At 41.4% G+C, this 24,408-nt stretch overlaps 1 pseudogene; it reads left to right on the forward strand.

Annotated features, from left to right (window-relative positions):
- Window positions 1-10,034: 10,034 nt before the first annotated feature.
- LOC138797984 (U2 spliceosomal RNA) lies at window positions 10,035-10,215 on the forward strand (annotated as a pseudogene).
- Window positions 10,216-24,408: the final 14,193 nt, after the last annotated feature.

A 24,408-nucleotide genomic window follows, 5' to 3' on the forward strand; every position in this document is an offset into this window, starting at 1 on the left:
CGAGGAGATAGTCAGGGGCCTGGCTAGTCGGGTCACGGGTAGCCGCCATCTTTGGACCAATGTTGCCGCAATAAAACTGCCTGCTGACCCAGAATCGAGGAAGGCAGTAGTCTGATGATTTCGTCCTGAGAGAGTCCGGATGGAAACTGGCATAGACAGACTTGGAATGGTGGCATTCACACCTAGGGACACCTGTCCCACCGGACCTAGGTGCGAGCATTTTCCGGATGTTTGGGGACGTAGGGGACATCCCAGCCGGAAGTGATCGGAACCCCCGCAATAGAGACAGAGATTCTGCTCCAGGCGCCGGATTCTTTCATCAGGCGTCAGGTGAGCCCGTTCCACCTGCATAGGAATCTCAGGAGAGGGTTGGGACATCGAAAGGTCAGGATTCTGGAAAACCGGCGCCAGCTGGGGATGGCGACGGGAACGGGTTAGTAAATGTTCATGCCGAACCTCCTCCTCCCTCTCCGAAAAACGAGTATCAACTCGGGTGGCCAGTAGAATGAGTTCGTTCAGGGAGGTAGGCAGGTCTCGGGCAGCGAGCACGTCTCTCACACGACTAGACAGGCCCTTCTTGAAGGTGGCCAATAGGGCGGCCTCGTTCCAGTCCAATTCGGCTGCCAGGGTGCGGAACTGGATGGCGTAATCACCAACAGAGGAGCTGCCTTGAGAGAGGTTGAGGAGAGCAGTCTCGGCTGAAGAAGCACGGGCAGGTTCCTCAAAGACGGAGCGAAACTCGAATAGGAAGGCCCGGAGATTGGCAGCGACTGGATCATCACGGTCCCACAGTGGCGTGGCCCAGGCCAGGGCTCTACCCTCTAATAGGCTGATGATGAAAGCCACTTTAGAGCGCTCGGTGGAAAACTGACTACTCAAAAGTTCAATGTGCATGGTGCACTGAGTCAAGAATCCTCTGCACAACTTAGAGTCCCCAGAGTACTTGCTTGGGAGGGCCAGTCGGAGTGAAGAAGAAGCGTCAGGAGGTGGTGTGCGCTGGGCAGTAGTCTGCTGCTGTAAGGCGGCAGTGAGTTGCTGGATCTGCTGTGACTGTTTCTGGATTTGTTGCGCCTGCTGAGTGACCACTCTGGCGACGTCACGGAGATCGGGCACCTCGCCGGGATCCATGGTTGGAGCCTACTGTAACGCCCGGAGTAGTGGATCCACTGGACCGGCACCAGCGATGGCACAAACCTCACCAGGGAGCGGAGTCTAAGGGGCCGCTGGTTTTCACCAGAGCCCGCCGCAAGGCGGGATGGACTTGCTGCGGCAGGCGACCCCCAGGTCGCTACCCCTGGCTTGGATGCTGGTGACGGCAGGCGAGGCGTGACAGGAGCAGGTACTGACAGTGGCGTGAAAGCGTACCGCAGGTGACAGGCTGGACACAGGAACAGCAGAGAGACGGGAAGCAGGAACCAGGGACTAGGAGTAGGGACTGGGTAGCGGACAGGAATCAGGAACAAGGACTAGGGACCAGGTAGCGGACAGGTAACAGGAACAACAGGGAGCTGGGCCAAACGCTATGGGAAGCATGTAGAGGCTCCAACACAGGGGACAGGGCATGCTGGGATTTATAGGGGAGTGATTAGGTGCAACTACCAATTAAGAGCGCACTGCCCCTTTAAATCTGAGACAGCCGGCGCGCGCGCGCCCTAGGAGGCGGGGACGCGCGCGCCGGCTGGCACAGCGGGAGACAGGAGCGTGGAGAGGTGAGGCGCCCCCCGGGGCCGAGGTGATAGCAGCGCCGGGTCCCCGACTATGGACACCGGCTGCTGCATGGGGCAGGAAGCGGTCGCGGCGGCGGCCCGGAACGCGGGACGCCGCGGCTGTGACAATTACACAGGACATAGGACACAAAGTTCCTTGGCCCCAGTAGGGTGGAAAACAGACATTTGACAGTGGAACCAGCAGCAGTAGTAGTACTGTATTGGATTCAGTGTGGAGGAGGGGAAGGAGGAGGCAGTAGCACTCTATTGCAAACAGCCCAGTATGGTTGAAAAGAGACTATTGGAGGAAGCGGCACCACTTTATTGCACCAAGCCCAGTATGATTGAGAACAGACTATTTGAGGAGGAGGAGGAGGCAGTACCTGATTGCACCCAAGCCAGTATGATTGCGAACAGACTATTCATGGAGGAGGATGTTCAGCCTTGGAGTGGTGGCCTGGGACTGCTTGCTGATGATGTTGTTCACTGCACTTTTAAGAACACGGACGAGTGGGATGATGTCGTTGATGCCTGCTCACAGAGTTGCGTCCTCAAAAGGGATCAACAATTGGCACGACATGTTTCCCTGCTGCACTGCAGAGAAAAGGTTACTCCCTTTGTGGGCTACAACACTTCCCATCGTTAGTTAACCTTGGTTCAGCCATTCATATATCTCCTACCTGATGGTCCGGAGGAGCTCCTGCCCAATGTGGCTTTGTTCACCCAGGCTTACAAAATGGAGGAGAGCCTGAGAGCACCCGGCCTAACATCGTTGGTAAGACACCGGGGCAGGTTGGACTGCAGTTAAAGCGGTGGATGGTTGCAAGCTGGTGGAGGCAGAACTTTTGCAGAACTGGCCCCCTAAAGCACCAGGGAGGTGACAGTGGCAAGAATGGGCTAACTTTTTGGTGGTCTTCTGGGGGAATGTTGACCTAATGGGCAGAAACAGACATGTACTGCCCTTGCCCATAATTAAAGGACCAGACATCAGCACTGGGGTGCACCGTCTTGGACACCAAGATACCCAATGAGTCGTCAACATTTTTTACACAACTGTGCAGTGATGGGACAGCCGATGGGACTTTTTTTTGGACTTTTTTTGTTTCTCGGACAGTGATGGGACTTCTTTTTTTTTTAACTTTTTGTTGTTGCAGTTAAACTATTCCCTGAATAATTTAGGTAATTTGTGGAGTTTAGAAGGTAAAGGATTAAAATCATAGGGTTGTGTCTTCTGATGGGAGAGATGCAGCTGGAAACATGTAGACAGGACAGCAGGCAGAAACACAGCAGAATACACAGGCAGGAGTCACGGATAGGAGCCAAGAGTCACAGGCAGGAATCATGGTCAGGAATCCCAAGAAGACCGGCCAGGCAGGGCCGGAATGAGACAAAATTGGTGCAGAAGTAAAGGAAGATTTTAATCTAGGGAAGGCTTTCTCAGATTTGACCGGCCACTGCTTGTGGTTTACGTCCTTCTTGGTAAGGGCCACAATTAGCGCGACCAGGGTGGAAAAGTGTAGGATTAACTGCCAATAGTAATTGGAAAAATCCAGTTGAGTTTTATAGCTCAACAGAGCATGGACACTGAAGAGACGCAGACAGCCTTGCTGGATCCATCTGTAGACCACAGTTGAAGATGATGTACCAGAGAAATGGAAGGCTGATCTGGTGGAACAAGCATTTCTCTAGCTTAGTGTAGAGGTTTACTCTTAATTATCTCAGTAGTTGACGTGCGTGGCCTACATGAGCCTGTAGATCAGATAAGAGTATTATCCAGGTACACAATGGTAAGAGTGTAAATGAGATCTCTGAAGATGTCAATGATGAATTCTAAGAAGACTGTTGGGGCGTTGATAACCCGAAAGGCATCACCAGGTACTCACTCACAGTATCCATCTCTGGTGTTGAAGGTGGTCCTCTATTCATCGTCTTAATGGAATCAGATTAGATTGTACGCACCCACAGGTCCAGTTTCATTAAATCCTAGCGCCATGAAAATGATTTAACAATTCTGAGATCAAGGGCAGGGGATAATGGTTCTTCACAGTCACCTTGTCGAAACACAAATGTAGAGACCGATGCTTCTGGACAAAGAAGAACCCGGTGCCAGCTGGAGAGGAAGACTTGGGGATAAAGCCTTTCTGCATATTTTCCTTCATGTCGACAGACATGGCTTTGGTCTCTGGAACAGAGAGTGGCTACACTCTTTCTTAAGGGGGCGTATCGCCTGGTAGGAGGTCAATGGGACAGTTGAATGGTCGTGCAAAGGTAGCATTGTTTTCAGAAAACACATGCGCAAAATCCTGGTACTGAACTGGGAGACCAGGCAATGGCATGATGGAATCTGGTAGTGGCAAGGAGGCGGTCTGCAGACAGTGGCCAAAGCAACCATACTCCAACATAAGACCTCTCCAGTCTTGACAAAAACAAACATGCAGAAGGTGCATACACACCAAGGAAGGCCTCTCCTATACTACCTAGGAGTATGGGAGTTTCCTGGCCGCTGTGGACACTGAGGGCTATTAAACTGGAAGTGGTCAGGGATGGCACAATACAGGCACAGCTTTTGCTCCCTACAGCGAGTTCTCTCTTTTGGGGTAGGGCGAACTTTCTCCACCTGCATGGGATTCTCAATAGCTGGCTGGTAGCTTTTGAAAAGCTGGAGACAATCAGAATTTGTGGTGAGGAAGGACCAACGTGCGTTCTTTACAGACCTCCTCCTCTGCTTCACTGCTGGTCTATCTTTCAATATAACAGCCGTTGTTCTAAAATAACAGCAAATATTTGCTATTAAATGGCAGCCATCCACTCAATTTCAACATTGTGTGAACAGATCCTTTCTGTGTTTTTAATCCACTCCTGGTTTTGGTTGCAATACTGACTGAAATATACATATACTGACTGAAATATACGTAGTGTGAACGCAGCCTTAAGGTATAGCCACATCTGAAGAAGTTATTGTTTATCCACAAGGGATAGGGGAAGTACCTGATCTGCATGGTTTAGACCCCCTGATCACCTTGTTATTCCTTATTCTGTGAATGGGACATAACCTCTTCAAGTGGGACAACCCCTTTAATAAACCAAATCCCTCTACATTATATATGCTACATTTTTTGTTCAGCAATAACCAGATGAATGGTTTATGCTGTGAATATTCGGTTTTAAATCTTTGTTTTGAACTCTTGATGTGGAAGAAGATATAATTATCATTCATTACAGTAAATGTACGGTGCAGTAAATGTTACATCTATCTGGAAGGTACAGAAAGTCTGGATACATCTGTATGCTCTTCAGCTAACACTTGATCTTAATTAGAATATATATGTATCACTCACAGCAGATGTCTTAGGTTCCAGGAAGAACTTTTCAATTTATTTACTAAAATATCTTAGAAGCACCATACAGGACCGCAATAATCTTTTCAGAGATTTCACAACAATATGAATGGTTTTAAGTGTTCATGTAGAGCATGACGGAAATGCTGACAGATAACCCTCAGGCCACCCACTAGGCACAACAGCTTCTACTGCACACAGATTTAATTCTCATATAACTGTCTTGACACCGAACATGAAAAAAAAAAAAAAAAAACATTTTACAAAACGATACATACACATACATATGAATGCAGATCTACCCATGAATGCATGCATGGAACTTAATGCAATGTATTCAATCACATTACAGCTATAATTTAATTTACTTTTTTTATGGATACAATCAAAGCTTTTGTGTAACCTGCTCTGAGATAATTTTTCCCTTATGACTTTGTTTAGAACTCGAGGTCTTTCTCACGTAACAGAGGAATGAACACAATAGGAAGCAAGAAACAATTATCATTTCTACTGGTAAAATATTTAAAACAGCAAAATAAATAGGAAATTGAGATTCTATTAATACACCTGAGATATTGTAATACCAAGATTTGACAGTGATCATGTCAGTGATCTCCAGCATGTGGCTCTGTTGCAAAACTACAATTATTTTGAGGGCAGGTGTTGGGAACTGTTAAAGACGTATTCACTTTTAAAAGGTATGCTACATACACAGTACCGATGGGTTAGGGCAAAAATAGGTGACTGTTGGGATTCAATCACTAGGGCCTCCAGCAGTTTCAAGTAGGGGCTCCATTGATTCTAGGGAGCACCTGAATATAGCTGAAACCTTTAGTTGTCTATCTCTGGTGGTTTAACCCTTAAAGGGCCAATTTAAATTTTTCCTCCTTGTGCTTAAAAGGCCATAGCACTTGCATTTTTTTTTCACCTAGAAACCCACATGAGCCCTTATTTTTTGCGTCACTAATTGTACTTGCTGGCCAGATGCCTTGCAGGCTGGTTCTGCCTCTGGGGGCTAGTGGAATTGGGGGGGCTTGCTGTTCTGGACTGAGTTATTAAAGTTATTAAGTTGTCAGCTAGGTAATGGAGTTACTCACCTTAATAAAAGGAGGGAAAGAGGTGGGTTTTGGAATGAGAAGTAAGTGGTATGTAGGAGGTGAGCGTAGCTCTAAGGGTGTTCGGGGGGTAATCCTCAATGGAAGGGGGGGGAATTGTAGTAATAACTGGAGAGCAGAAAATGGAATATGTAAAATATTTTACATTGAATAGGTCTCTTCTTTACTATGTACAGGGCCGTATTTGCCACTAGGTACTTGTGGTCCGGTGCCTAGGGCGGCACCCTGCAGGGGGCGGAACCTTCTGAGCACAAAAAAAAATCTCCCACCCTCATGGCCGCTAATGAGTGTGGGAGGGGCCATCATCGAGGGGGCGGAGTCACGATAGTGGTCGGGAGAGCGTGTGCAGTGCTCCCTGATGTCAGCTCCTTGCTTCAGTGATGGAGCTGGCAGGGCGGCTCACAGTTTCCCTGCTCCACTACTGAAGCAAGGAGCTGTGAGCGCTGCCCCCTGCCCTGCAAGAGAAGCTGAAGCCCCCTCTACCTGGGACCACCATCTAGCCTGGGTAGGGAACATGGGGGGGTCGGGTCGCTGGTGGAAGGGGCGGGCCCAAAGTTGTGGGGGCGGAGCCCCGCTGGGCTGGGGGCATCCATGAGCAGAATCTGGCCATGGCCTAGTAAGCAGTATGGTGAGGGGGAGGGTATCCTGTACCTGTAGCCCCCCCCCCCCCCCCCGTGTATTGTTCAGGGCCTGTTGCACATATATATATGGGGGGAGGGGGAAAGGTCCTGAACAGTACATGGGTAAGGGGGGGTTCTGTATCATACAGGATCCCCTTCCCCCTCTCTGTGTACTCAGGTCACCCAGCTTTCCCAGCATCCTTACCCAGCATCTTTTAGTCAGCCTGATGGAGGTCACCCAGCATTCCCCAGCATTTTGTACTTAGTATGATGGAGGTGACCCAGTGTTCCCCAGTATTTTGTACTCAGTATGATGGAGGTCACCCAATGTTCCCCAGTATTTTGTACTCAGTATGATGGAGGTCACCCAGCGTTCCCCAGTATTTTGTACTCAGTATGATGGAGGTCACCCAACGTTCCCCAGTATTTTGTACTCAGTATGATGGAGGTCACCCAGCGTTCCCCAGTTTTTTGTACTCAGTATGATGGAGGTCACCCAGCGTTCCCCAGTTTTTTGTACTCAGTATGATGGAGGTCACCCAGCATTCCCCAGTATATGGTACTCAGTATGATGGAGGTCATCTAGCGTTCCAGCATCTTGTAGTCAGCCTGATTGAGGTCACCCAGCTTTCCAGCATCTTGTAGTCAGTATGATGGCGGTCACCCAGCTTTCCCAGGATCTTGTACTCAGTATAATGAAGGTCACCCAGCTTTCCAGCATCTTCTAGTCAGCCTGATGGAGGTCACTCAGCTTTCCCAGGATCCTGTACTCAGTATAATGGAGGTCACCCAGCTTTTCCAGCATCTTATGCTCAGTATGATGGAGGTCACCCAGCTTTCCCAGCATCTTGTATAGTAGGCAGTATAATGGCGTTCATCCAGCTTTCCTAGCATCATGTATAGTAGTCAGTATAATGGCGGTCACCCAGCTTTCCCAGCATCATGTATAGTAGTCAGTATAATGGAGGTCACCCAGCTTTCCCAGCATCATGTATAGTAGTTAGTATAATGGAGGTCACCCAGCTTTCCCAGCATCTTGTATAGTAGTCAGTATGATGGAGGTCACCTAGCTTTCCTAGCATCATGAAGGGTGGGAAAAAAGGGTAAGGCAGGAGGCGACGCCTCGTGTAATACCGCTCTCACTGCCGCACTCTCGTTGGATCAGCGTGACACACCTCCTCCCCGGATTGGCCTCCGCTTTCCCACGTGTATTCCCTCTGTATTGTCCTAATTGTAAGGTCTATACAATAAGGACAATAAAGGGAAAATTCTGCCCCCCCCCGGTGACTAGCCACTCCCCCAATAGGCCACACCTCCACAAACCACACCCTCAATGTATGGGGGGGTGTCAGTAAAGATTTTTTTTAAAAAAAAAGGATTCCTTCAACCGTACCTCTCTTTTCCTTGACTGGCTGATGTGCATGGCTCAGTTCTGGAAGAAGAGTTCTGTACATTGGTTAATTAAGGCAGGAATGTATGGGGGGATGAGGCGTGCAAGCCTGTTTATCACTTGATCTCTATTTTCTTTGACCCCTTCACGTCAGCCATACTGCTATGAATGCCCCGTTCAGTTGAAATGCATATAAAGGTTCCTGGCATGACGGTGACTTTTATGTGTACATCACTGCTTCAGTGTAAGTAGCATTGCCCACATTAAAACAAAGTCTATTGCAGCAGCACAAAGGCAATGAGGGTGGGTGCCCGCCACACCAAACCGGACCCAGGTCTGGAGACAATCCAAAGTAAAAAAAGCATGGAGACAGCACTTCCAAAAGAATGTGGGTTTTAATGTACACCAGTGTGTGACGTTTCGGCTCTATTGCAGCCCTTTTCAAGCAGGTTAAAAAAACATGCTTTTTTTACTTTGAATTGCCCACATTAAAGTGCCAGCAGCTGGTACAATGATAGACGGCAATGACCACACTGCTGCCTTTAAATGCCATGATTTATGACCATTAGGGCAATAAAGGTGTTCATAACAGGAGCAGTCCCTGTCACTGACCAATCAGTCACACTGCAGGGATCCCGGTCAGATTCCCTGACAGCCTGGAGTCTCTTTCCTATCTCCATGCTGTATGATCAGCAATGTACTCCTCAGGCACATTTTAGTAGCAGAGCACAGATTTCACTTATCAGTGCCATCCAATAGCATAACATTGACCAGTATAAGCAATTTAATGACTGTTTATAAAAGTAAAAAGTGTTAAAAAACAAACAAACAAACATGTTTTCAAAAATACTACAAAGCCCTTCCCTCAATAAAACTTGATTTTTGAATCATTTGTGCAACCATGGAAACAGACAGCACAGATATGCATATATCAGTGATACCATTTTCTAGATCCCACATGTGGAGCATACTTACTGTCAGCTCCCGGCCTCTGCTGTAATTGCAGGCTGCCACCCTGCTTCTTGGAGCTTAAAGTGATGGATCACTCAGCAGCACTGATGATGTATATGCACTGCATGTGTGATCTGGAAACTGACAGAATGGATGTATGCACATCCGTCAGTCTCCCTTTGCTATAAGCCACACATGACCTGTTCATACAGGAAAATGTGTGACAAGTAACGATAAATTTTAAAGCTTCCTCAAAATAACCTTTCCCATTCCTCGGCTAATCGCTGCCTCATTTACCAGGCCAATTATCAGCCTAAGGAGCATTTCTAGCAACTTTCCTGGTCGATAATCTGCCTGTGTAAAAGGTCTTTAATAGAGATGAGCGAACCGGGTTCGGGTTCGAGTTGATCCGAACCCGAACGATCGGCATTTGATTAGCGGGGGCTGCTGAACTTGGATAAAGCTCTAAGGTTGTCTGGAAAACATGGATACAGCCAATGACTATATCCATGTTTTCCCACATAGCCTTAGGGCTTTATCCGAGTTCAGCAGCCACCGCCAATCAAATGCCGAAAGCTCGGGTTCGGATTGACTCGAGCATGCTCGAGGTTCGCTCATCTCTAGTCAAGTTTGTAGTCTGTTACAGACGTACAAATCTGCACACAAAATGATAGGACATTTTGTATCAAGATGCATAGAAGGAATTTAAAATAAAAAATGGTTGCATGAATGAACAAAGCTTTTATACTTCCAACAGACACAAACTCTTTTTAGCTTTTCTCCGCAATGCAATTTTTCTGGCATTTTTCCCCTTTAGCATTTCCCTCTTCTCTATTGAGGAGGAATTCCCACATGTACATTTTTTTCTGGTGTTTATTATTTAGGAAGTAGAAATGCCATAAAAGGAGAAAAAAAAAGTTTCTCGGCCTTTTAGCTGTGATCAAGTGTAGTATCTGTTCTTATTAGTTAACTATATCATACGTTTCCTATCTGGAGACCATATATTAATAGAAAAAGAGCTGGATAAAGAGCTTGCTCTGTCCTCTCCAGGCATTGACCTGGTATTGCAGTGCTGCCAAGTACAGCGCCAGGTAAATAAATAAAAGCAGGAAAAAACCCTAGATGCTTGGGCACTTACCAGACATTTTCCTACTCAGTCCCTTGAGGACTGCACCAATTTTGGCCATAATAACAAGCACTTTTTCTCATTTATTTATTTATTTTGTGTTTTTGTTTTTGGTCTTTGCATTATGAAATTCACAACTTTTTTTTAATGTTTAAAACAATTGAGAAGACTTTGCTTCATTCATTTATTTTTTTATTTTTTTAAATCCCATTGGAAAATGTTTAATTGAAATTGCAACACCAAGGAAAAGTTGTGGAAATATGGAAATCACAGGATAGACAGATATGTTAATGATATGCAAATTAAAAAAAATTAAGCACAATAATGAAAAATCTTGATTTATTCAGTACGGTTTATGAATGCCTTGAGCAGAAATACAACCTCTTATATGCCTTGCTTACATGAGGGCTATTAAAGGGGTTATTTATGGTTAGTTTGGAAATGTTCTGTCATGCTTAATGCAATTGGGCAAACAACTAATTAAGAGCCACTGCTGCCAGCACCTTTGGCAATTCTTCATCATTGGTGTCCCAGATGTGCTAGGGACGCTGCCAGCCATAGTAACATGTTTAGGCCATACATGCTGCTTACAGCTGCATAAGTAACATATGACCCAATATTGTTGCAATAAAAAAAATGTCAATGCCACTGGGTCCACAGCCAACTCAATGTAACACTAAAGCTGTTTGTGTACCTGGAAGACTAGAAAGGTCTGACTATCGTACTTTGTGCCACTCAATATTATAAACCTAGGAGAAGCATTAGTGTAATGTTTTCAAATGAAGGTTTCTTTGTAGCGTTGTCCAAGTGGTCTCCAGACTAATATATGGCTATGATTTCATCCGAGACAGAAGCAGGACATTTCACTGAAGACAATAGCCTTCCATTCCAGCCTCCATACAACTATGATAGCCTTTGAAAGTGGTGGCATGGGGTTAAAAGAACACCTGTAGCTGGATGTCTCATAGGCCAATGTCATGCAAGCCCCTTTTTGATGGTTAACATAGACATTGTTCAATGCCCTAGGTTTGGTATGTGATGTCCGATTTCACTTTCAGTACAGGGCAGTTAACCTTTGTTTACTTCTTATGCAAAACTAGTAATAGTTAGAAACTGGATGTCATCTGTAGTTCCAACCGTAAGAATGTGGGAGGTTTGTGTTCGTAAATATGAGAAATGGCAAAACTTCCGGTAGTAGTGAACGTGCTATAATGGGAGGTGGGTAGAGGTATGAGACAGTTTTTTTTTTTTTTTTTGGGGGGGGGGGGGGAGGGTTAGGGGTAGTTGTTTATAGGGATAGGGGGTTTATTCTAAATTATTGTAAAAAATTATTGTTGTTAATTGTGATTTTTCTTGTTGACGCAGTTTATTGTGTGGGACATGTTTGATATTGATGTTAAAAATTAAATAAAATTATAAAAAAATAAATAAATATAAAAAAAAACCTTTGTTTACTTCTTGCCATCATTCCAGTCCATCATTGATCTCCCAACCACTAAAATATATAAATATATTAGCCTATATGCATAGTAAACCAAGGACTCACGTTTTTTGTCCATCTCAGTTTGTGAAAAGTGATGATAGCTGACACATTGATTACCTTGAAGCATCACATAATCATTTTGTACTGACTAGATCCAACTTTTAAAGTTTCAAGTGGTGGAAATTTTTAAATTGACTGGAACTAGATGCTGGAAAATTTCCCTAACAAGAAGGAGCAGGAATAGATAGCTACGGGATACTTTAAAGTTCTTTGTACACTTGACCCAGACACTGTATGGCCCCCAGGGATTGCCTCTGTTTCACCTCACATTCTCCTGTTGAATATTGCATTTAGCAATAATCATGGCATTCAAAGAATGGAGAGCAAAGGTTTTTCTGATATCCACCATTAAAGGAGGGCAGTTATGTATACAGCCAAACAGTCTGGTGCAGAACTCCTGTTGACTTTATTGGGGAGTTGTGAATACAGTAAAACAGCACAAGCTATGCTGTTGCTGTAAAGCAGTGTTTGACTTTTTGCATGGTGTAGTCAATCTGGTTATGATCATACAGTATAATTATTAGGCATGGGTGAAATTTATTTTAATAATAACAATTGAGACCAAAACGTTTGACTAATCTTGAGCAAATATTGAGCACACTCAGGTTCTTCTGAATATGAATGCTCTGCATTTAATTACCAGTGGCTGAAGAAAGCCCCTATTACACAGGGAAATGAAGAGGAGCAAAAGGGCTCTGTTAGCGATCGCTTGCTTCTCGTTCCCAGCTCGCTGCTGGCACTATTACACGTGTTGGCAACGAGCGGGTGAGTACAAGGGGGGCTGCCTGAGTGCTCGTTGATTGTCCGGGCAGCCCATGGCAGATAGCAGCGGTCTGCTGCCACCAACCCTATTCCATTAAGTGACAGTAGCAGATCGCTGCTATATAGGTCGTTTGTCTTTCAGCATGTTGAAAGACAACCACAAACAACAATCAGCCAACCTCACTTATGTTGACTGATTGTACACGAGACGATTATTGGCCGTAATGGCCAATATTGGCAGAATGTGGCCAATATTATTTTGTGTAATAGGGCCTGAAGGTGGATGCAGCCCTATGGGGTCCTAGTAAACGTGGATACAGCCTTTGGCCATGTTCACATTTAGTAAAACACAGGCCATTCTGTGACCCGGATAACAGAATTATCGGGGTTACTGATGATCATCCCGGCCGGTACTGCAAATCTTCCCTACTAATGAATTTGTATGAATTTCCCGTGATAAATACACAACTTACCTTGTGGGAACATATCCTTTGGCTGTATTCATGATTTTTAGGCAGTCTTAGGGCTGCATCAAACTTTTTTAGCCACCAGTTATCAAATGCAGAGCATTTGTGTTCAAATAGGGCGGAGGTTGGTTGGTTTTGTCTCGGTTATGCAGGTTTGTGATCACAACCACTATACAGTGTATAATAAATATCCCCAATTCTTGTTCAACAACAAGCGTTGATTCTTCTTCATGGAAAAATAAGAAATTCCCTGAAAATAAGACATCTTTGGAAGCAAAAATAACATAAGATGCTGTCTTATTTTTAGGGAAACATGGTACATTGGATGCAATATTCAACTTAAACTCACTCTATTATACAGAATGTAACTAGTGTATACATTTTGTTATATAGGTCGGAATATTAAAGCTACAGTGATTCTGCCCAAAATAAACAGTACACACTACCTAACAAAGGACAAATCCTAATGAATGTTATGACATCATAAAGTAACAAATATCTATTTTTAGGTATAATATGTAGGGGCTTGCTGTTATTTTACCATTACCTTTTTCTATGGTGTTCTTTGGTGTTCTGTGTTTGTATGTACAGCATTTTTGAAATTTCTACTAGCAGTTAGAAACATGGTAGCTATTCAATCAAGTAATGTTTTATTCCTCCCCGCTGTGAATTCTACTTTGTAGCTTCGAAGTGTGATCTATTGTTCTTGCACTTTGCCTCCTCTAAAATTTGCTTTCCTCCTGAACCTGCCTGAACTTCTTCATGTTTTAGCAGGTACTTGATTTTGTCATATTCTGTTATTATTTATATCCACTTGTGAACAGCTGGAAAAGGATCCTTTATTTGTCAATCACAGAGAGTACAGTATATAATCTCTCTAACCGCTCTAGTCCCATCTGTGTTCCCACAGGGTACAATAAACTTAGTTATTTACAAAACATCTACTTGGTTTACTGAATTCTTAGCGTTTCTTCTGCATGGGGTACTAAATAAGTAATATTCCACCAGAATATGTCCAAATACAGCTTCCTAATAACAGTGAAACACGATATGTGTTCAGAAGACCATGTTTATTTTCAATTACCTTTATGACAGTGTAGATAGATGTCAATTTAATATCAATGCTACTTCCAAACCAAACATCTACCTGCGAAATGTAATTATTAACTTAAGAAAAGAAAGCAGAGCAGCCTCATACGTTCCACAGACTTCTTAGAAAATGTAAAACCACAGGTTAGCAAAATACAAGGCAAATTAAATAACTTAAAGTGTGTCTCACTGTGATGTATTTCTCTGTGAAGTTTAAATGGTCTTTTAATTTAGGGTCATATTACTGTCATAGAATTTGATTTACAGAGGCAGAAGTTCCATACTTGTTTTTGCTTAGTTGCTAGGAAATCAAACTATGCACAACTGTCTTTTACCTGAGGTTAAATAACAAGATTAGGGGTCATGCAGAGCTTACTTGGTAGATGTCCTCTGTGTTTCTATATGATATATTTATAAACTACTGGCACATGATGTGTTTGTGATATTAGATTCAAAACACAGAAAAGTAAACACATTGCTTGGGTTAAAGTTTGGTTTTACTGAATTGTTAAAGTGGTATTTTCACTCCCTTTCCATATAAGGAGTTCTTAGCACCATTCTTAAACTTATATAATAGACATTTCTTACTGTATAAAGGATTTCTTGGTGGTCTCTCTGCTAAAAAATGCATGTTATCTCTTTTAGACAGTGCCATCTGGGTGGGATTTAAAGGTTGTTATGCTCCATAGTCCCGCCCCGTAACATCCTCACCACATAGGACATGCCCCCTGGGGGTTTGACCTGTAAGCATAGGCCACACCCCTCTGTGACATCCTCAGAACTGGACGGATCTGAAGGATCTAAAGGAGGGTTTTTGTAAGTTCACTGTTTATTGGCTTAACACCACACATCTCATTCTTCTCCACATTCTGCCGCACATTCTGCAAGGCCATTGTGTTAATGTGGAGAAGAATGACATGTGTAGTGTTTAGCCCACATGCAGTGAACTTACGGAAATCCTCCATCAGCTTCTTCTGATCTGGCCAGTTCCAACAACATCGTAGAGGGAACAGGGCCTAGGATTCCAGGTCAGCCTATTCTGAAGACATCACTGGAAGTGGGGGGCTAGGTGATGATGATGTCATGGGGGCCCCTACGGAACCAATGTAGGCTGTGAAGCCCTGCCTAAACGGCACTGTTCACCAATCATAACAGGCATTTTTCAGTGGAAAGACCACCAAGAAATGCTTTATATAGTAAATTATAAAATGTCCAGAATATAAGCTTAAGAATGGTGCCAAGTGCAAGGTTGTTGCTTGCTTGCTCTGAAATATCAGGCCATCTAATATGGCTCTAAGGGTAGATCTTTTATTCAGTTACATTAACATTTCATTTATTGTATTTACAACACATAATAAGCCCATCTACACCCTTCCTGTTGCTACCCATTACTGAAAAATTCCCCAAGTACTGAGGTTGGAGGTGAACTTGACTTTCTCATACTGCTAGAAAGCATTTCCCCTCGAATTTTGATGACATCACAACTCGAAGTAAAATGCCCGTCCTGGCTGATGGACAGCTCACTCAGCCAATCAGTGACATTAAAATGGTCATTATTTCTGACCATTATAAATATTTTATATGTCATTCTCATCAAATTTCTGCTCTACAGGCTCCAGCTCTATTTGCTCTAGTTGCTCTTGAGCTTGTGGGTTGAGGCCCATCCTCTATGATATCTCCTATACACTGCACAAATAGAAAAGGAGATTCTGCTCTTCTACAGTATGTCTCTATTAACACCCTAGGTAGCAGCAGTAGCATGGAAGGGCATTACAGAGTAGTAGTGAACAGTCTAAGTTGTGAATCAAAGGGCAAATATTATACCTACAGTTAGCTCTTTGGTTGTCTCTTTACATTCTCAGGCTATGTTCACACTACGCAAGATACTTAGTAATCACATAGTAATCATATTTGCAACAATGGCCGTGATTGCTACGTAACTTATGTAGTGCTGCCTTCTATGGAATCCCAGCCGGAGTGTATACACATAGTATACGCTCCGGTCGGGATCTCTAGTGGCGCCACAAAAAACTGACATGTCAGAGTTTTCTGCGGTCGCTTTTCATTGAATAGCGCCTGCAGAAAACAGCAGGGAATTCCGATGCGGGCGCACACTGATGTCCTAGCATCCAAATTCAGCAGCTCTGAAGATCATCTGGCCTGTACTACCGGCTGGGATGATCTTTATTGACACTTACGCCATGTGAACATGGCGTCAATGTGTCTTTCTGTCTGCCTCTACTATCTGAACTTACCTCACCCCTCCACTCTCTATTGACTTGTATGGGCAGATCAGCTCTCAGTGAATAGGACAGAACTGAGTAAACAAAAGTTTATCCAGGGAGGAGAGAAAAATGCTTGATAAGAGAAGAGCGATTTTTTTCCCCCTCATTACAAAATTTCCTACATGTTTTTATGAAAAAAATCATGACCATGTTTTTCTCAATGTACAGTTGGGCCAGATTCACATTATGGGAAACACCGGCCATTCTGTGACCCAGTCACAGAAGGGCCAGTGTTAGTGAAGATCATCCCGGCCAGCACTGCAGTAACGTCTGGATGATCTTCATTTCTGTTGAATTTGGATGCGGGTGCATCCATTGATTTATGTAAAACATACGTTGTGAGAACATGGCCTAATCCTGTATAGTGAAAAGTAGCCCTGATACCTCCAGAATAAAGTGTCCAGTAGACCTAGCTTTTTTAAAAAATATATATATATATATATTATTTTTGGGACAATACATATTAGAGGAGTTTGAAATAAACTTTTTTTTTGTCAATAAAAACTGACCATTTACCTCTTTGAAAATAAAAACAGAAGGTTTCCCAGTATGTCTCATTATTGTTCTGCACTTTAGTCCTCTAGATAACCTTACTGTAACTTTCCTAATCATGTGCAGAGGTGTAACTTGTACATGTTGACTCAATACAAATTTTACACCATTTTAGGTTAATTACTATGGTACTAATAACATTCTCATTAGGATGCTAACAAGTCTTTGAGAGGCTCTTAAATCAAATAAATGTGTAGTATTCTTTGTGATTGTCCTGATAATGAACAATTTAAGTTCTTTAAAGTTAACTTATTCTGTAAGGTTACTGAGCACTCACTAAAATATTCATTAGGGGAAGTTATTAAAGATGGATTCTAAGAGCTTATCATTATTATCTTAAGAAATTCTGTGAAAATATTAAACAGTTTTGCCTCACAGGGAATCATCTCATGGAGAAGGTTAAAGGGCTATGCTTCCTTTAATCCTACTGCATGGTAAATAACCCACATGATTCAGGTCAAGCAAAGTTAAAAAAAAAAAAAAAAAAAAAAGCCTGACTTTGTCAGAATTATATACAGCAAATTTATTGTTTAAAAGTAAATTACTGAAGTATTTCATGCATGAAACTTTACTATGGTTTAATATTTTCTGATGGAGGAAGTCTCTGATCTTTTTTAGCATCCGAGCAGAACCTTTAATTATAGTATATTGGATCATTAAAACTAAAGAACAGCATAGTATCATTAATCTAAACATTATTAAAGTATTGTAAAAGAAATCTATTTTATGGTCTTTCACAAATACGTTATTTCCTACCATTTTATAGTCTAATATCACGTAAAAAAAAAAAATGCCTTTTTACCAGATTTAGGCTTTGTTCACACTATGTAAGTTTCATATTAATCACAACAGTTGTTGCCGACTTGCCACATAGTATACACTCTGGCCGGGATCACTAGCGGCCATGCACAAAACTGACCTGATAGTTCACACAATGGAGCATGCAGCTCTGGCCGCAACAGTGACATGGGTGCGCCTGCATCTGAATTCAGAAGAAATATTGATCTTCAGTAACACTGGTCGTTCTGTGATCCGGCCGGGTCACAGAACGGCTGGTGTTATACAATGTGTGCACATGGCCTTAGTCAGTATGTAGACTATTGTATATGGTTTAAAGGAATTATGCTACACTTTTTATATGTTGCTTCCCATATAAAACATAACAAATCACTGAATGAGATGGGACAGTGCCACAGCGAGTGAATGACTGAGTGGGATGTCACTACTGAGACAAGTTCATCTACAGAAGTGACAATGGCTGCGGTCAGTAGGGAACTGGGAGATGCAGCAGGAGGACACTGGAGGAACGTAGAGAGGTAAGCATAAGATGTTAGTTATGTTTTATGCATGGATAACAACTTATAAAAAGTGCAGGGTAGGGTAGGCCGTAGTGCACCTCAAATGGAGGCAAACCAAATAAGTTCAACAGGGCCTTTAGGTTGGGGAGTCCAAAGCAAAATATCTCCTTACCCTTTCTCCTTAATGAAATGCCAACTATATGAACCATGGGCAGCAAGGAACTCCTCATAGCTTCCCTTCAAAGCATACCTGTGGTTTCTACTAACTTTTTGGGATAAGCTGTCATTATTTTGTGTTTGTGTTAATAAAGTGTGTGTGTGTGTGGGGGGGGGGCTGTCTCCATTTGGCCAGTGCACTCCATCAATTCCACCCCAAGGGTGATTTAAGCGTAGATTAGCTGGATCCTTCTTGCCCAGTGTGTTATATTAGCTCAAGAGAGGCCAGTGTACAGGGTCCATCCATCTGAAGTCCCATGTTGGAAAAGTACACACTATTTGATCAAATGGTATGCTAAGCACCTCCCTTTTTCTATTTTTATATAGCAGTTTGCAATTTTAAATGTCTATATTAAATTCATGTCTTGGCATTTGCATTTGTGTCTATATTTCAGTAGTGTGTGCATAGATTGATAGGTGTATTGGAAGTGCTGGCCATTTTCTTGTTTGTCAGCATGTGCATAGATTGCATAGGTGTATTGGAAGTGCTGGCCATTTTCTTGTTTGACTGTGTTACATTTGGGGGGAGTGGCTGCTACCATTTGTCTTGTGCACTCCACCCATCCCACCCCATGCGTGGTTTAAACCGGATCGTGCATGCCCAGTGTGTAGGCTTAATGCTAGCCAAAGAAAGGCCAGTGTAGAGTGTAGAGTCCATCCCTCTGAGGTCACCTTATCATGGAGGGATCATACACATTATTTGATTAAATGTTATGCTAAGCACTTTTTTTTCTATAGCAGTTTGCAATTTTAAATTTCTCTATTAACCACGTATTGGCATTTGGAGTGTGTTGCTGTACTTTTCTGTTTTTGGGTCTGTATTTCAGCCATGGCAGTGTACACCTGCATATTGTGAATAGGTGTATTGGAAGTGCTGGACAGTTTTGTACTTATTGATGTTATAGAGACATAACAAAAGTTTAAACTGATCAGGATCTGAGTGTTCAGACCCTGAACAATCAGACTAATAAGTGGAGATAGAACTTTGCTGCCACGTGATTATGTGAGGAGACCTGTCCCAGAGACTTCCATTATTATTTGTTAAATGACACAGAGCCGGGAGTGAATGTGTTTAGCATGACTTCTCTTGACTCGTTCTACTGATCAACCACAGTCTGAACACTCAGACCCTGACTGATCTAAACTTTTGACTTGTCTCTCTGACATGTTAAACGCTGAGTTGAATGTCTAGGAAGAAGGACTCCATCTACTGTCAGTGGGGAAGATAAATCATCCTGTACTTCCATTTACTCTAATGCTGGCTGAAGGTTGAGAATATAGTGATAGAAAAGCATTGGTAAGTTGAGAAAGAGAGATGAATATTAATAATGTTTTTTTTTTCTTCCAGTGAAATGCCAATTATTCTGTCAAACGCTCTTCCTGAGTAGTTACTTAAAAGCGTCAAGGAAATTTTTTCTTAAAAGCCTAATGAATTGCATGAATCAATTGAGATGCATTGTCTTTTCTAACCCTTCCTTTCACAAAATCCATCTGTTTGGAAAAAAGGAGACACTGATATAATGGTAGGTTAAAAAAACATTCCCAACAGGATAGAGACAAGAAACAGTGCAATATGTGAGAGGTTAGAAAAAGTGCAAACTTCATTAACATATGATGATCATGCAATGGGTGGCTGCTTAATATTATCCTTATGCGTAGATAGGGATTCTATAAAGTACCAGGCATTCATTTGTTCCCTTTGTTAAACTTCTGCTTACTTCTATGCTACATTTTACTGAATTTATATTCACAAGGTCCTTAAGTTCACAAACACAGAGCTAAATCATCCTGTACTGCACTTGTATTGGAACGTGTGGGGATTTTTTCATATACTGTATAGCTATTTGGTTTAATACAGAGGTTATTTCCTTAGATCTTGCTTTTTGATAGGAGTGCCTAAGGCAATTAGCTCATCAACACAATTTTATGCATCTCCCATACAACGGGGAAGAAGTTACATGAGGGGATACTTTGTTGGCTGAAAACTTTGAGTTTGTCAGATAGCAAAAACAGGTTTTTATCATTATTAATTAAAGTTTACTTCAATCTTCAGGTTGGACATATATGAAGTACAGAGTAAATTACCACTTCAATGAAAATTGGGGAGTGATCTGTCAGTGTAATCGACCCAATAGAAACCCTGCTGACATTAGGCAGTATAGAATCTATAACTAATTAATATTGTACAAATTGTCAAGAGGAATATACTTGAGAAAAGAAGGATTTGTTTTTTTTGCCTATTGGGTTTGTAACCACCAAATGTTCAACTTAGATGTATAGCTTTAGAGAATTGATAATTACACCAAGAATCTTGAAAGAACTTGAACTTGAAAGTCTACTTGATAGAGCATCAATTTAACTTCAACTATTACCAAACTACTGAAACATATTTGCTATGAAACCTTTAATGAATATACAGGATACTGCCCATCACAATCAAATAAAATGTCCTTTAGAGTATGTTGACAAAAAAAAATGTCAGCCTTATTTTTGGATAGCCATCATTTTGAGGTGAAAATACAGCTGTTTTTTTGATAATGACGGATGTAAAGAAAGAGTATGATCATTACTTACAACCATAATTATGAAATTACGGCTATTTTTTTTCCTAAAAATGTGTATGTAGCAGAGCGGCACTGTAGGAGCATACACCAATGTGGTTTAAATAGCGGGTTGCTGCCGAAGGAAGACCAATGGCGGTGCTAACTTCAAACAAGATACTGAGTCCAATGGAAATCAAAAATAAATAGAAGGAAAAAGTTGCACTCACCGGAGCTATGTTCACAATCTTTTATTTCTTCATATTAATTGATACAAACGGACATAGTTCAGTCATAGAATAAAAAAACGCTAGTCAAACAGAGTGGTTTGTCTAGCTTCTGCTTATTGTATGTCTGCACTATGTCTGTTTGTATTCTTTGATAGTATTCTTTGATAGTATTCTTTGTATTCTTTTGATGTTCACACGTTTTTTCAGCTATGTTTAAAATTATGTCTGTTATTTTGTGTCTAAAATAACGGACATCATTTGGGTGTCTGCCCCCCCCCCCCCCTTCCCCCTTGGTGCTTGCACATTATTCTAGTTTGGAATTACTAATTGGACTTTGGGTGTGGCTTAATTGAAAAGTCCATTGAATTTAATAGTAAAAACGGAAAAAGAACGGTGACAAAAGAAAAAATGTGTATGAACAACTAATAAAAAACGTCCGCTGTTTGCAAAAGATGTCCAAAAATAATAATCAAGTTCATTATTTTGACGTCCACGGTAAAAACGTCCTTTATTCAATACATTGTGTGCATTGTACATCCGTCTTTTCAATGCATTGCCATTGCAGTCATATAAATCGCGGCAAAAACGGACGTTATTTTAAATATCAAAATCAGCCGCCTTTTCTCTATTTTTGACGTTGTGTAAACATAGCCATATGATGGAATAAAATATTGTGAAGACAACTTTTTCATTCTACTTATTTTTGGTTTTCTTCTGAAATGGATGGCCATTAAAAAATATGGCAGAAAAAAAGAAAATGATGTGTGAACATACCCTAAAAGTGTGGGACTGGTGATGGTATCATCTTTGGATGCAGGGGGATTACAGTTGTGGAACCAGATTAGAAACAAAGTATAAGAGAGTCTTAAATGAGAATCCTAAAAGGTAAAATAAGAAAAAACACCAGTTAAAATTTTTCTCCTAACCTACTCTTTTCTAATTTTACATCACAATAATTAATAGTAATAATATGTGTCAATCCATATCAGTTAAAACCGTATTAACATTTGTATCTACGAAAACGTGTACAAAACACATATATATGCCATTATCCATCACTTATCTAGTATGTACTTTTTTATAGTTTGACTAAAATAAATCAGAAGATGATTCATTGGAGAAAATAGGTCATAACCTTAAGTTAAGCTTGGAATTTTTTAATAGATTTAAGCCTATAAAAGAAGTGATTAACTGCAAATGAGTCTTACAAGTGAATAGATGTCATAAAGGTCAGTTCTGAGCCTTTTCCAAGAATGCCAAAGGCTAATGCAGTAAAACAGACATAAAAGAAAGTAATACATGCACATCTCATTTCATTGCAGTAGTTTTAATAGAACAAAAAGTTGTATTAAAAATAATTATGCACTGGCAAACATAGTAACCTGTCAGTGTTCATCGGTTATACGTTCCATTATGTGAGAACTTCAAGTCATAGATCTCTTCCACTGTGGTTAGACATTGGCCAGCAGTATAAGGATCTCTTCTTCCACCAATTACCATGACTGGAAATACAGGGCTGTTTATGCTGTGTGTTTATGTTGTGTAAACAAAGCTTAAGTCTACGACCACACAATGTCTTTTTTTGGCTTTTTAACAGATTTTTTTGGGACAGACGATATTTTGCACCCAAATACTGGCCGTTGTTTTAACGTTTTAACGTTGTTTTATTTGTGGAACAGTGGCTATTGTTTTTGAAATAACCTTTATTTGGGTGCAAATTGACGGCCGCCAAAAAAGGCCAGTCGAACGGCCTAAAAAAGAGGTTATGTCGTTGCCTGAGGCTATAGTAACATACAGTATTTTCATCAGTCTTTTTTCAAACCAAAATCAGGAGTGCAACTGCATAACAGCATAATTATAAAGGAAAAAAGACTGACTAAAAACTGACAGAAATACTACAGTATGTATAAACATAGCCTAACAATAAAAAAAAATGCATAGAAATGCCAAACATTTGTGCAACTACTTTAGCTTTAGGCTATGTTCACACAATGTTCTTTTTCCGTAAAGAACGGACACTGATTGCAATGGAATCAGCGTCTGTTCTTTACTGCAGGGGCGGCATTGCATAGAAGTCAATGCAATGCCGCCTGCTGTGTTCACACATTGTTATTTTAACGCACACTTCTTTAGAACGGGTGTTAAAATAATGTACCTGCCTATTATATCAGGATGCTGTTTAGTGAACATCCAGAAATAATAGCTGTTCACACAATGTAAAGTGTAGTGGCGGCTGAGGTTAGTTGGGGGAAAGGTCAAAAGCAATATAAGAAAGTAGATGCTTGGAATAAGCTTCCTTCAGATGTTGTAGGTAAAGCTACAGTAACTGAATGTAAACTGCCTGGGATAAAACATATATCTATTGTATGATGGTAATAAAAGGGAAATCATACAAGGGCAAACCAAATGAACCAAATGAACTTTCAGCAATCTTCTATGTTTCTATGTTTCCCTCACTGAAAATTCAAAATATTGTTTTAATAAAATATATATGAAATTATCAGATATTCCGCAAAATATGGTGAAATCAAGTCTTGTGAGGGGAATGTTGAAGTAAGCATACCACAAAATTGTCATGTGCATTGTGTCCCTTGGCTGCAATTTACTTCTCTTTTCAATTTTTATACCTTATACCAAAGTAGCAAATCAAGCTCACCCAATAGCAATTACATTGCATAACCAACCACAAAGGAAATCTATTTATAAATCTATTAAGAATAAAATTGTAAATGTATCATCCGATCGTGGTTAATTTCCCCAAAGTATACATTTATGTGTATCAAATGTGTAGATTATAGACTATATACCGAGAAATTTCAATGTGTTTCATTGAAAAAATAATTGAATTCTTAAAATTCTACTTTTCCTTACACAATGAAATGGAAAAAAACGATCAACTGGGAAACAGTTACAAGACGGTGGCACAGTGGTGCAGATAGATTATGGAAAATAAAGTTGTTGAAAAGGAGAGATTAAGGTACTAGGTAAATGAAGACACATTTTTAAATTGCCAAGGGAACATTCTATGCATTGCTTTTTAATATTACTTTTACATCCTCTTTCCTCAAAAATAAAATAATTCTATACAGCGATTTAAACATAAAGCCAGTAAAAATTATGTGCTGGTATCTCAATGGGAACAGATACATTTGAGGTTCTTGGTGCATAATTAATGTATGT

This window comes from Dendropsophus ebraccatus, chromosome 7, assembly GCF_027789765.1.
Source record: "Dendropsophus ebraccatus isolate aDenEbr1 chromosome 7, aDenEbr1.pat, whole genome shotgun sequence".
Classification (NCBI taxonomy): Eukaryota; Metazoa; Chordata; class Amphibia; order Anura; family Hylidae; genus Dendropsophus; species Dendropsophus ebraccatus.